Source organism: Myotis myotis, unplaced genomic scaffold (assembly GCF_014108235.1).
Source record: "Myotis myotis isolate mMyoMyo1 unplaced genomic scaffold, mMyoMyo1.p scaffold_m19_p_17, whole genome shotgun sequence".
NCBI classification, from domain to species: domain Eukaryota; kingdom Metazoa; phylum Chordata; class Mammalia; order Chiroptera; family Vespertilionidae; genus Myotis; species Myotis myotis.
In genome coordinates this window covers 24,680,184-24,691,261 of record NW_023416321.1, presented here as the reverse complement: position 1 = coordinate 24,691,261, position 11,078 = coordinate 24,680,184, and the positions used below count along the sequence as shown (strand labels likewise).

General features: G+C 48.6%; 1 pseudogene; it reads right to left on the bottom strand.

Annotated features, from left to right (window-relative positions):
* Nucleotides 1-1,763: 1,763 nt before the first annotated feature.
* LOC118671447 lies at nucleotides 1,764-7,381 on the bottom strand (annotated as a pseudogene).
* Between the last annotated feature and the right edge of the window lie 3,697 nt (nucleotides 7,382-11,078).

The following is an 11,078-nucleotide window of genomic DNA, read 5'->3' as shown; positions in this document are numbered from 1 at the left end:
CTGGCCTGCAACCTCTCACAATCTGAGACCCCAGGGGGATGTCAGAGAGCAGTTTCAGCCTGATCCTGCAGGCCGCTCCCCGTGGGAGGGCGCCATATGCAGGGCTCATGGCTGGCAAATGCTGCTATGGCAGCGCAAACCTCTCCGGATTGAGACTGACTGGGCACAAGCCCGCGGCAGGCACAGTGGGGCCGGGATGAGCGGGAGTGGCAGGTAGGAGCTGTAGGCAGCCTTTGACTACAGGGTTCAGCCCAATCCCTGCAGGCCACCCAGAGGGACCCCATCTGTGCACCGAGCCTCTCATAATTTTATAAACTCACAAATAAAAGCCGAAAGGAAATTCTATGACTGACATGCTTTGTTGAAAATAAACATATTGCAGCTAGAACAATGTCTTTTCTAGCTTGCCTAACACCAAGACAAGTGAGATTTCCACATGCAATTCTTCTGCCCAGAATTTCTCTCTTCTTTTGGGGAGAGGAGGGTGGGCTGGAAGGGGAGAACGGTGGCTAGATAGCTGCATATTTATCCTGTAACCGCTTCTTTTATAAAAAATATATTTTTATTGATTTCAGAGAGGAAGGCAGAGGGACAGAGAGATAGAAACATCAATGATGAGAGAGAATCATTGATCGGCTGCCTCCTGCATGCCTCACACTGGGGTATAGCCGACAACCCGGGCATGTGCCCTTGACCGGGAATCATACCGTGACCTCCAGGTTCATAGGTCGACGCTCAACCACTGAGCCACGCCAACCGAGCTGGTCTTTGCCACTTTTGCTCATGTTCCCAGATAGCCTGTTCTAGGGCAGGGCCCACAGGAGATGCTGATGGATAAACAGGCACCCCTAAATGCCTGACTTCATGAAGTCTCCCTTTTAATGTCCACCAGTGTCCTTCTGAGTTCAGGAGCTGACTCAGGCCTGGCCTATATGAAGAGCAGTTAACTTGTATTTCTGCATTCCCATTCAGCTCCCCTCTCCATGCCCACTTGGGTGGAAGAAGGCAGGCAGGGGCTACAGCAGCTCACAGACCCCAGGCAGGTTGAATGTGAAATGCACTTTACTAGGCTCCTGGGTCTTCCAATGCTGTCCTCACAGAGCCTGAGGCACCCTCTCCCAACACGTCGAGCTGCACAGGAAGTGGGGTGGGTAGAGGGAATACACGGAGTGGTTCATTCTCCTGCTCCAAAGGATCTTGGGTAATGCTGGGCCAGAGCTACTTGCCTCTCCCCCCGCAGCCCCATCCCACCCCCAGCAGCTAGACCAGTGGTCGGCAAACTGCGGCTTGCGAGCCACATGTGGCTCTTTGGCCCCTTGAATGTGGCTCTTCCTAAGCCTTAGGAGTACCCTAATTAAGTTAATAACAATGTACCTACCTATCTAGTTTAAGTTTAAAAAATCTGGCTCTCAAAAGAAATTTCAGTCATTGTACTGTTGATATTTGGCTCTGTTGACTAATGAGTTTGCCGACCACTGAGCTAGACCCTCATCAGGGTAGAGAAAGGGGATGCCTGGGCCTTCAGCACAGGAAACTAGCTTTATACCAGCCACCTGTTCCTGCTTAAAGTGAGAGGCAATGGGTCACGTGCAAACCTCTACCAAGAGCAGCTGAGTAGGAGAAGGGCGCGCAGTCTGCTCTTGTCGGGGCAGACCCTGGCAGACCCTGGGAGCCAGGCTGGCCCTTTTCCTCGGGCCCAGGGAGCTGTGATTGAAGCGGTGAGTACCGGATGGCCAGCTGGTCCAGTGGGTGCCCCCTCCGCCTCAACCAGGGCACCAGTCCTGCTCAGCTGGTTCTCCGTAGGGGAGGCCTAGGAGCCTGAAGACATCCTTCTCAGTGGGGGTGGGAAGCACTCGGCCAGGCCCCACCTTGAGACCTCGGGTGTCCCACACCACAGCTGTGCTGAGGGCAAGCTCATGCCCATGGTCTGGCCGGAGCCCGCATGGAGCAGGTTGAAGTGGGCAGAGCCGGTGAAGTAGAGCAGGGCGCACGCAAACTCGCTGTAGAGGACAGTGATGGTCCAGTCGTCGGTGCCGTACCAGGAATAACCCAGCCCTGGTCCTGGGAGCTGGCACACACCCAGGTACTTCTGCTGCTGACTATTTTCCTCCTGGCTCACCAAGTCATCAGGAGCCCTCGCTGCCACAGGCTGTCCAGGAAGCCCTGGTGAGACTGGCCATCCGGGTGAGTGACCGCACGTCCACATCACCACAGGTTGCTTTTCCCCATCGGTAGGAACGCCACACACAACGGCCCAGGGTTAAAGGCCTGAGCTGATTCCCGGACTTGTCTGCTCAATCTCGGTAGCCTCCTCCCTGGGCATGCATTCCAGAAAGTCATGGTAATGCTTCAGGCCGATGGCCTGCTGGGTAGTCGGGGAGGCCTGGTTGCGGATCTTTTCTAAGCTCCAGAAAGCTGGACAGTTTGGGTTCCAGCTCCCCAAATATTAGAGAAGAGTTCCCAGACAGGCATGCTGTCACTGATGTGGTCCAGCTTCCGGTGATGTCCACTTTCTAGGGTCGCTACAGTCTTCTCGGCCATCCGTTTCCCAATCCCAGGGACACTCTAGCTTCCTGGTAGGAGGTGACAGGCTTGTAGAAGCTCCTAAGGGCATTGGTGGCCTTGGCATAGCCACGGGCCCTCCACTCCTCTCCCTGAACATTGGAGGCTTTGGCCAGCACTTCCAGCTTTTCTGTGATGTGGCTGTTGTGGTTGGTCACCTTTTGCCTCGAAGGCTGTGCACAGACCCACTTATCCAGACCCTCAGGGGCTGGGCTAGGCTCACCATCTCCCTTAGGGGGGATGGGGCAGTGGCCACTGATCAGGGCTTCCAAATCAGCTGCGCTAACTTGGGTCTCTTTCCCATCACTGGTTTCATCATCAGAGCCAGGTGGGGCTTGGGTGTTTGGAGCTTCTTCTGTCCTCTGGGGAGGAGATACAGGTCTAGTGGGGGTAGGTTGTCCTGAGCAGAGCAGCACAGGCTCCATTTGAAGAGTCCTGGTCCGCCTTACTGAGCTGTGGTATGAAGATGCTGAATCCTGGTGTGTCCACTAGCCTTCTCTCCTGCAGGCACAAGCTCAGCCAGGCTGACTTTTCCTGCTGAGCACCCGAGGGCAGTCTAAGGGGGCAGAGGGCTCGCTCACAGTCCAGTCCATCATTCACCACCATGTGGGTGACCCCTGGGGCCTGAGCAGAATCTATTTGGCCACCATGTTGGACAATATGCTTCTCAAAGAGTTCTGCCTGGGCTCGCCCGATGACAGTGGGCACAACATGGGCCCTCAGGGAACTCAGCCACTCTTGCTTCTTCTCTGCCTTCCCTCTTGGGAATCTCTGCAAGTGCTTTTAATGATGGATTGGCATGGATTTTCTTCCGCTTGGGAAATGCCTTCAAGATGTCCCTGGGGTCCACTAAGGTATGGCTGGATCCCAGGCTTTTTAGGGCAGCCAATGAGAGCGGATGAAGAGCAGCTTCTTTTTTATTGTTTTCTGTTCTCTGCAGATAGCTTCAAGCTTTTTTTTTTTTTTAAATTTAAACATAATAAGAAAGAAATGCCATTTATTGTTTGTGGTCTGATGGTTTCAATATCTTAAGTCTCTGTAGATCCCGTTCTGTTGCCTGCTTTTGCTGGTTTTCACTCCTGGAGTGGGTTTCCTTGTGTGCCTGGTTATTGTTGACTATCATTCAGGTGTTTTTTTTGTTTTGTTTTGTTTTGTTTCTGTTCCAATAACACTTTATACACTTGGAAATTTGAATTGTATATAATTTTCACTTGACATAAAATACTGTTCTTCTTCTAATAGCATTTCAAAAATTTCAAAATCTAAAAATCATTCTGAATTTATGGGCCTTACAAAAACAAGTGACCCTGCAGATTCAACACAATACCTATCTAAATTCCAATTACTGTTCTTTCAGAAATTGAAAAGCTGATTCTAATTTCATATGGAAATTCAAGGGCCCCAAAATATCTAAAATAAATCTTGAAAACAACAAAGTTAAAGAACTCACATTTTTTTAATTTCAAAACTTACTAGGAAGTTACAGGGCTTTTTTTATTTTTCATTTTTTGTAATGTGCTTGTCTGTCCTTATGCCAAACAAGATTGTGTGGTATTGTCATAAGGACAAACACATTGCAAAAAAGAAAACTAAAGACCACTATCCCTCATGAATATAGGTTAGAAACATTTAAGAATAATGGCAAAGATAATTAAACATTGTATGAAAAGACTTAGCCACCATGACCAAGAGAGATTTATTATAGGAGTGTAAGACTGGTTCAATATTTAAAAAATTATCAATATAATTTTTCATATTAACAAAATAAAGAAAAAATCAGAGGATAACACCAACTGACACAAAAAAGTGATGAAATTCAACGCCTATTCATGATTTTAAAAAACACTCTCAGAAAAATAGAAGGAAACCTCCTCAACTTGTAAAGAGTATCTACAAAATACTTCCATCTAACATGATGCTTCGTGGTAGAAGACTGAATGCTTTCTCTATAAAATGAAGACCATTATTCTAATGGCTAATGACTTCAAACATTTTTTCATATACTTTTTTGCCATCTGCATATATCCTTTTTCATGACTTGTTCAAGTCTCTTGTGCATTTTCAAGTTGGGTTGTTTTCTTACTGTTGTGTTTTGAAAGTTCTTTACATATTCTGGATATAAATCCTTTGTTCAATATGTTATTTAAAAATATTTGCCCCAAGTCTGCTGCACACTTCTCAGAACAGTGCCCATGTCCAGGACCAAGGGGTGGGAGAACAGAGAGAGAAAAAACATTGGAAACTTTACCCCCTCTTGAGATCACAGCTCCTCTGATTAAAAAAATAAATCTCCCTGCCCTAGAGTTTTATTTATTTTATTTATAGGAATAATCTGAGGCCTAATGTAAAAGCACCTGTGCTCAGAGATGTGCTTCCCTAATGGAGCCATACCAGCCTGGGCCCGCCCTAACCCAAGTCCAGAGCCTGCTGTGTCCTGCACCAGGACAGGCGGGGTCAGCAGAACCTGGGCTGTAATTCTGCATGAAGGCTGCTCCACTTCCAGGCCACCCTCTTCTGAGGATATAGCCCCGGGGCCCCCGCTGACTGTAGCGAGGACCTCCCTCCCTGGGCTGGCTCCTGGCTTCCATTCTGCCTCCTCTTCCCAGCGGGCTGAACAGCTTGGGCTCAGTAGCGCTCGGGACCAAAGCAGCCTCTGGTCATTCCCCTCTCTGGTTCCTATTCTTTCCCCTGTTGACCTAGTCATTTCTTACTGTCTTGTCAGCAATTTCATACTATTTTAGAAGATTTCAAAAAACATTTTATGCAGCTTTTATAGTTGTTTCCAGTAGGAGAGTTGGTTCAAAGAGTTTAGCCTGTCATTGCTAAGAGGTCTCATCCTACAAGTTTCTCAAGAAATAATCGACTCAGACCAAATTTGGGAGCCTACTAATACTCGAAGTTTGATTTATGTGTCTTAAGACAAAATAATAGATTTTTCAGCAAACGTATCTTTAACTGTGCCCACTGAGGTCTGCAGTTCACAGAAGGCTGGGTTAGGGTCCTCAAACGAAGGGGGGACCTAGAGGTGGGAAGGGAAGATCATAAGAGTCACCCCAGCATCAGGCTCACTGGCTCTGCCAAGAGCGGCTGTACAACCTGGCCAATCATGCCAGCTCCTGGCTGGTTTTCTCAGCTGGAAAATGACAATAATAATAATAATGCCTGTCTCACAATGGTGTCGTATGGATTCAATGGGGCTAAATAATACATGCAGAGCCTTTAGCACAATGTTAAGCGTCTGATAAACAGGATGATTATTATTGTCCCTAAGATGCTGATGGCCTCAGACACACGCACACATGTTCACCAGACTGCCCCCTCTTCTCCACACATGCACGCGGACCTAGACGAGAACCATCCCCCCCTTAATGATGATTTGAATAAATCACTCCATTCCAATGGTCTGGCTGCTAAGGACATCATTCTGAAGAACTTAAAGGCAGGCCTCCTGGGTTTCTCTCCTTTTAACTCATTCTGTGACCTACAAATTGGAAGGAGGACAATAACTCAGATGTGGACCAGGCCTGGAGATCCTCCCCGATATAAGATAGCCCCGCAGCCACGGGGCAGGTCGTGCTGTTGGGATAAAGCAGAAGGCTGTTTGAAAATAATCAAAAATTCTCTCAGGAAGCCCAATTATATTTTTACATCAGGAATCAAAATGCTGGTGCCGCAGCCTTCAGCCTATCATTCACAGGCCTTTTATCCTGTAATTAAGCCAGATCTGCTGCTGGGCTAATTCTTCCCTGAATGACACCACCCTTTGAGCCAGCCCGTATGTCGGCAGAAGACTTCACTCTGATGATCTATTACACCAATACATCACCGCAGTGAGCTGCCTCCTTAATGATTTATCCATAACACATCATCAGAGTGAGGCGCACTCGTAATATATTGCTCAATAAGTCTGCGGTGGCCACGGGGAAAGCCATGAGCAGCAGCTGAGTCGGTGCCCTTACATGGCTGGTGTCAGCCCGCGGGGCCATGCTGGGCTCTCCCTCCCTAAACAAATGTTTATGTAGGTGGGAGGGCTCCCGTGCCAATAGCCTTTTAAAATATGAAGAACCATGACCTTAAGAAAGGCCTATAAATCCAGAGCAGAAAGGCCCGCAGTGGGTAGTGGAGTCCACCCCTCTCAGCCTGTCAAATAGGCAGAAAGCATTTTTCTTTTGGCTCTGACTTAGCAGAAGGCCAGGACCACTGCACCGCACAACCCCAAGGGGCGCCGTTGCATTGTGGTCTGTGCAGACGGTACCTCCTAGAGTTGTGCAATGTGCAGGCCGCGCTGCCTCACATGGCAGCCCTGTAGGAGGCCCTGGTCAACAGCAAGAGACTTCTGCCATCTGACTGCCTGTTCTAGGAATAACCCTATTCCGTGGGCTTGCTGTGAAATTGCACAAGGTCATGTAAGTAGAGCACCTATCACGTAGGAAGCATTCTGCAAATGCCAGGCACGACGGACAGCAACTTTAACAAATCCCAAGAGCCAGGAAAGCTGTAGGTCTAGGGCTGGTAGCAGGCAGACCTTGTGTATTGTGTTCTTCATCCTGTGGGGCCCTAATTTTTATGTATGTACTAGAGGTCTGGTGCACGAAATTTATGCACAGGTAGGGTCTCTTGGCCTGGCTGGCGATCAGGGCTGATCTGTGGAGCAACCGGCGGGGCGATCGGGGCCCCCACTCACACCTACCTTGACCTGGCACCACCCGCTCGCTGATCGCCCCGCTGGTTGACCCACAGATGGTGGCTGGCAGGGCAGTTCAGGGCCCTCGCTCACACCCACCTTAGCCTGGCGCCACCCGCTCACCTGTTCCACCATCCCGCTTCGGTCCCGCTTTCCACCAACCTCCCGTGTCCCCTGCCCCGCCCCTTCCACCCACTGGCCTGGCCCGATCGGCCCCCATTGGGGCCAGTCAGCCAAACCCCACCCATGCACGAATTCCTGCACTGGGCCTCTAGTTCAGCGGTCGCCAACTGGTGGTCTGTGAAGTCCGAAAGGTTGGCGGCCGCTGGTTTAAGGAAACCTTTGGAGCAGTGGTCACAAAAGGTTGGCGGCCACAGCTCTAGTAAATATATAACAATGATAGCTGGCTCTCTGACTGTATAACAATGCACTGGGCATGTTTTAAATGCTTTATGGCTACTAAATTATTTGATCTTCATTAGCTATCATTAGCCCCATTTTGGATATGAGGAAACTGAGGCAGAGAGAGGTTAAGTAATATGCCCAACATCACAGAACTAGTAGTCAGTGGCAGAGCTAGAGTTTGCACCCTGGTAGTCTGGCCCCAGGGCCATGCTTTTAAACACCACCTAATATCTATCTAGTCTTACAGTGGAATACTATACAGCAGTGAAAACAGATTAACTGAGTGCTGTGAGCTGCTCCAGCAAATTAACTGAACCTAGGGAGGGTGTCAGTGGAACCCCTGACCTATAGCCTGCAGGTCAGAAGCACCAGTGATGCCCTTGACTTCCAAGTGGCATCTACAGTGTGTCTGTGCATATCTGGGGGTGGGAGGGGGGGAGCAGTCTTGTGGGGCTGAGCCCTTAATCTGCAGGATCTCTGGATAGATGGTGTCAGAACTGAATTAAATTATAAGATACCCAGCTGGTGTCACAGAAATTTGCTTGTTGTGGGGGGAAATCCCCACACATCTGGTGACTGCAAGGAAAGTGCTGTATGTGAGTAGTAAAGGAGACTCACAGGGGAGAAACACACAGCAGGGAAGCTTGGATTATTCCTATAGAGGAAGGTAGAAAACTGAGTTTTTCCCTCACAGCAATGTTCCAGAGGAACCATACTAGCTCCCTAGGGCTGCCATAACCAATCGCCACAAATCGAGTAATTTATTCCTTCACAGTTCTGGAGGCCAGAAGTCTGGAATCCATGTTATCAGGTCCACTGTCTCGGCATCGCAGTGATTGTGTTCGGGTAACCTTTGTTTTACTTAATAATGCTACATTCACGTCACTTTTATTATAGTATAACTAGAGGCCTGGCGCACAAAATTCATGCAAGGGTACAGTCCCTAAGCCTGGCCTGTGATCAGGGCCATCTTTCCCAGCTGCCCGCATCAGCCCTGCCCACTGCCACCACCCACCCCCGGTTCCCCATTCGCCATCGGGTGATCGATGCCTGACAGCCAGGAGAAGAGACTGAGAGATTGGCTGTTCCCACCCACTCGCTGACCCAGCCCCGCCACGGGTCGCCCTCTGTGTGTGAGGCGACTGGCGGGGTGGGGCCTTGGCCTGGCGCCACCCATATCTCCCGCCACCCAACCCTGGTTCCCTGTTCACCATCAGGCAGTCGGAGCCTGCCGGCCAGGAAAAGGGACCAAGAGGTGGTCAATGTGCCTCATAGTGACTGGTCCAGCGGTCATTCTGGTTGTTCGCTGTTAGGGTCAATTTGCATATTTCCCTTTTATTATATAGGATAGAGGCCTGGTGCATGGGTGAGGGCCAGCTTGCCTGACCTGATGGGGGCCCCGGGTCAGGATGGGGGTCCCCACTGCGGGGAGGGGCTGGCCAGGGCGAGGGGCTATGAGAGGTTTGCAGGCTGGCCCCACCCCCAATCAGGGTGGGGGGTCCCCGCTGGGGGGTGGGGCCAGCCTGGGTGAGGGGCTGGTAGTTCTGGTCTCCGGTCATTCTAGTCGTTCCGCCGTTTTGGTTGCTGGGCTTTTATTATATAGGATTGTTGTTTATTATTAGTAGCTGTTGTTCATCTTTTAGTGTGCCTAATTTATAAGCTAAACTTTGCCATAGGTCTGTATGTATAGGAAAAAAACAGCACAGAGAGGGTTTGATAATATCCTTGGTTTCAGGCATCCTCTGGGGATTTAGAACATATCCCACAGATAAAGGGAGATGACTGTGGTTGGATGACTCCAATCTCTGCCTCTGTCTTCACGTGGCTGTCTTCCATCTTTGTGTGTGTGTGTGTGTGTGTGTGTGTGTGTTTCCAAATCTGTCTCTCTTTCTAAGGACTCTAGTTACTGGATTAGGGGCCCAGGCTAATCCAGTGTGACCTCATCTTAACTTGATTACATCTACAAAGACCCTATTGCCAAATAAGGTCACATTCAATTAGAACTTCAGCATATCTTTTGAGGGTGACACAATCCAGCCCAAAACAGAACCTCAATAAGTATTACTACACAGAGGAACTAGAGTGGGAGAGAGAATCTAAATTAGCTAAATCCTCATCTACCTTAGCAGAAAGCCAAGAGACAATGACTGCAGTTGGTAAAACAAGCATGGTGGTATAAGTGGGGATTATTTGTGTGAAGGTGATCACCAGAAGCACTAAAGACTGACATGGTTAACAGTGGTCAGCCCCAGGGACAGGCCTGCGGCAGGAAGATGTGGAGAGCCTGTTTAGGGGACTTTGGGGAAATTTGAATATGGACTGGTTATTAGGTGATATCACATAATTACTGTTCATTACCATTTTGTTAAGCTTTCTAATGGTATTATGTTGATGTAAGAAAAGGTCTTATTCTTCAGAGAAGCAGGTTGAAGCCTTGGGTGGGCTACACCTGCTTTAAAATCCTTCAGAAAAAATACAGATGAGCAGCAAAACATTAATAATGGTTAAGTCTAAATGAAGAACATCAGAACATCTGGAGGATCAGTTTATTTGCTCTACTTTTACAAGTGGTTCCACTATCAACATTTTAAAAGTGGAGAGATTTTAAATAAGTCTTGGAATGTGCTTGCTCTCCATACCCTTTCACTCTTCTTGAACCTGTGGACACAAAGAATAGGACCTCTGAGGTCTTGTAGTTCAATCCCCTTAGGTTACAAATGGCTAGAAAGGTGTTATGACAACCAAGTCACAAAGCCAATTAGTGGGTGAGCGGGGACCAGGGTCTCCAGGAGCCTCATCCAGGGCTCCATCTACTGTTCCATCCATTGCCTACTTCAGTTAGCAGCTAAATGAGCTATTTTTTAGGTCAGTAAGCAATGGTGGTAGCTTTTTTTTTTTCCTTAAATGCAGACATTGCCCATGGGTCCTTGTGTTCTTGTATATAAGAAATCTTGATTATACCCTGGAAGTTTTATTCTCTTCAACGTGCCAGTAAAGTATACTTGAGTCCTTTAGCTCTTAAATTAACCCCTTTGGGGTTTAGCAATGCGTGTCAGCTGAGCAATAAGCATCTATCATCTGTCTTTCATTAATATTCATCATAAGTGGCCAGCAGCTCACGGGAACTAAGTCCTGCAGATGAGATTTTTCCTAAATTTGAACTTCTTGACTTTACGGGTATTCAAAGTGCTTAAGAAGCCAGTCTAGACACTGCAGTCATCAAAAGGGAAGGAATAAGCAGTTGTGATCTTGAGAACACGCTGTATTGGAGGTTAACTGGTTGCCCAGAAAGCCAGGCAAGACACCGCTAGCATGTGCAGGGCTGTAGAACATTCTGGTGCCCTGTGTCTGTCTGCAGCTCAGGTTCCCAGACCCCTTCTACCCATCTGGCCTGTCTCCCACCGCCCTTTCTCCTCTCTCACATCCA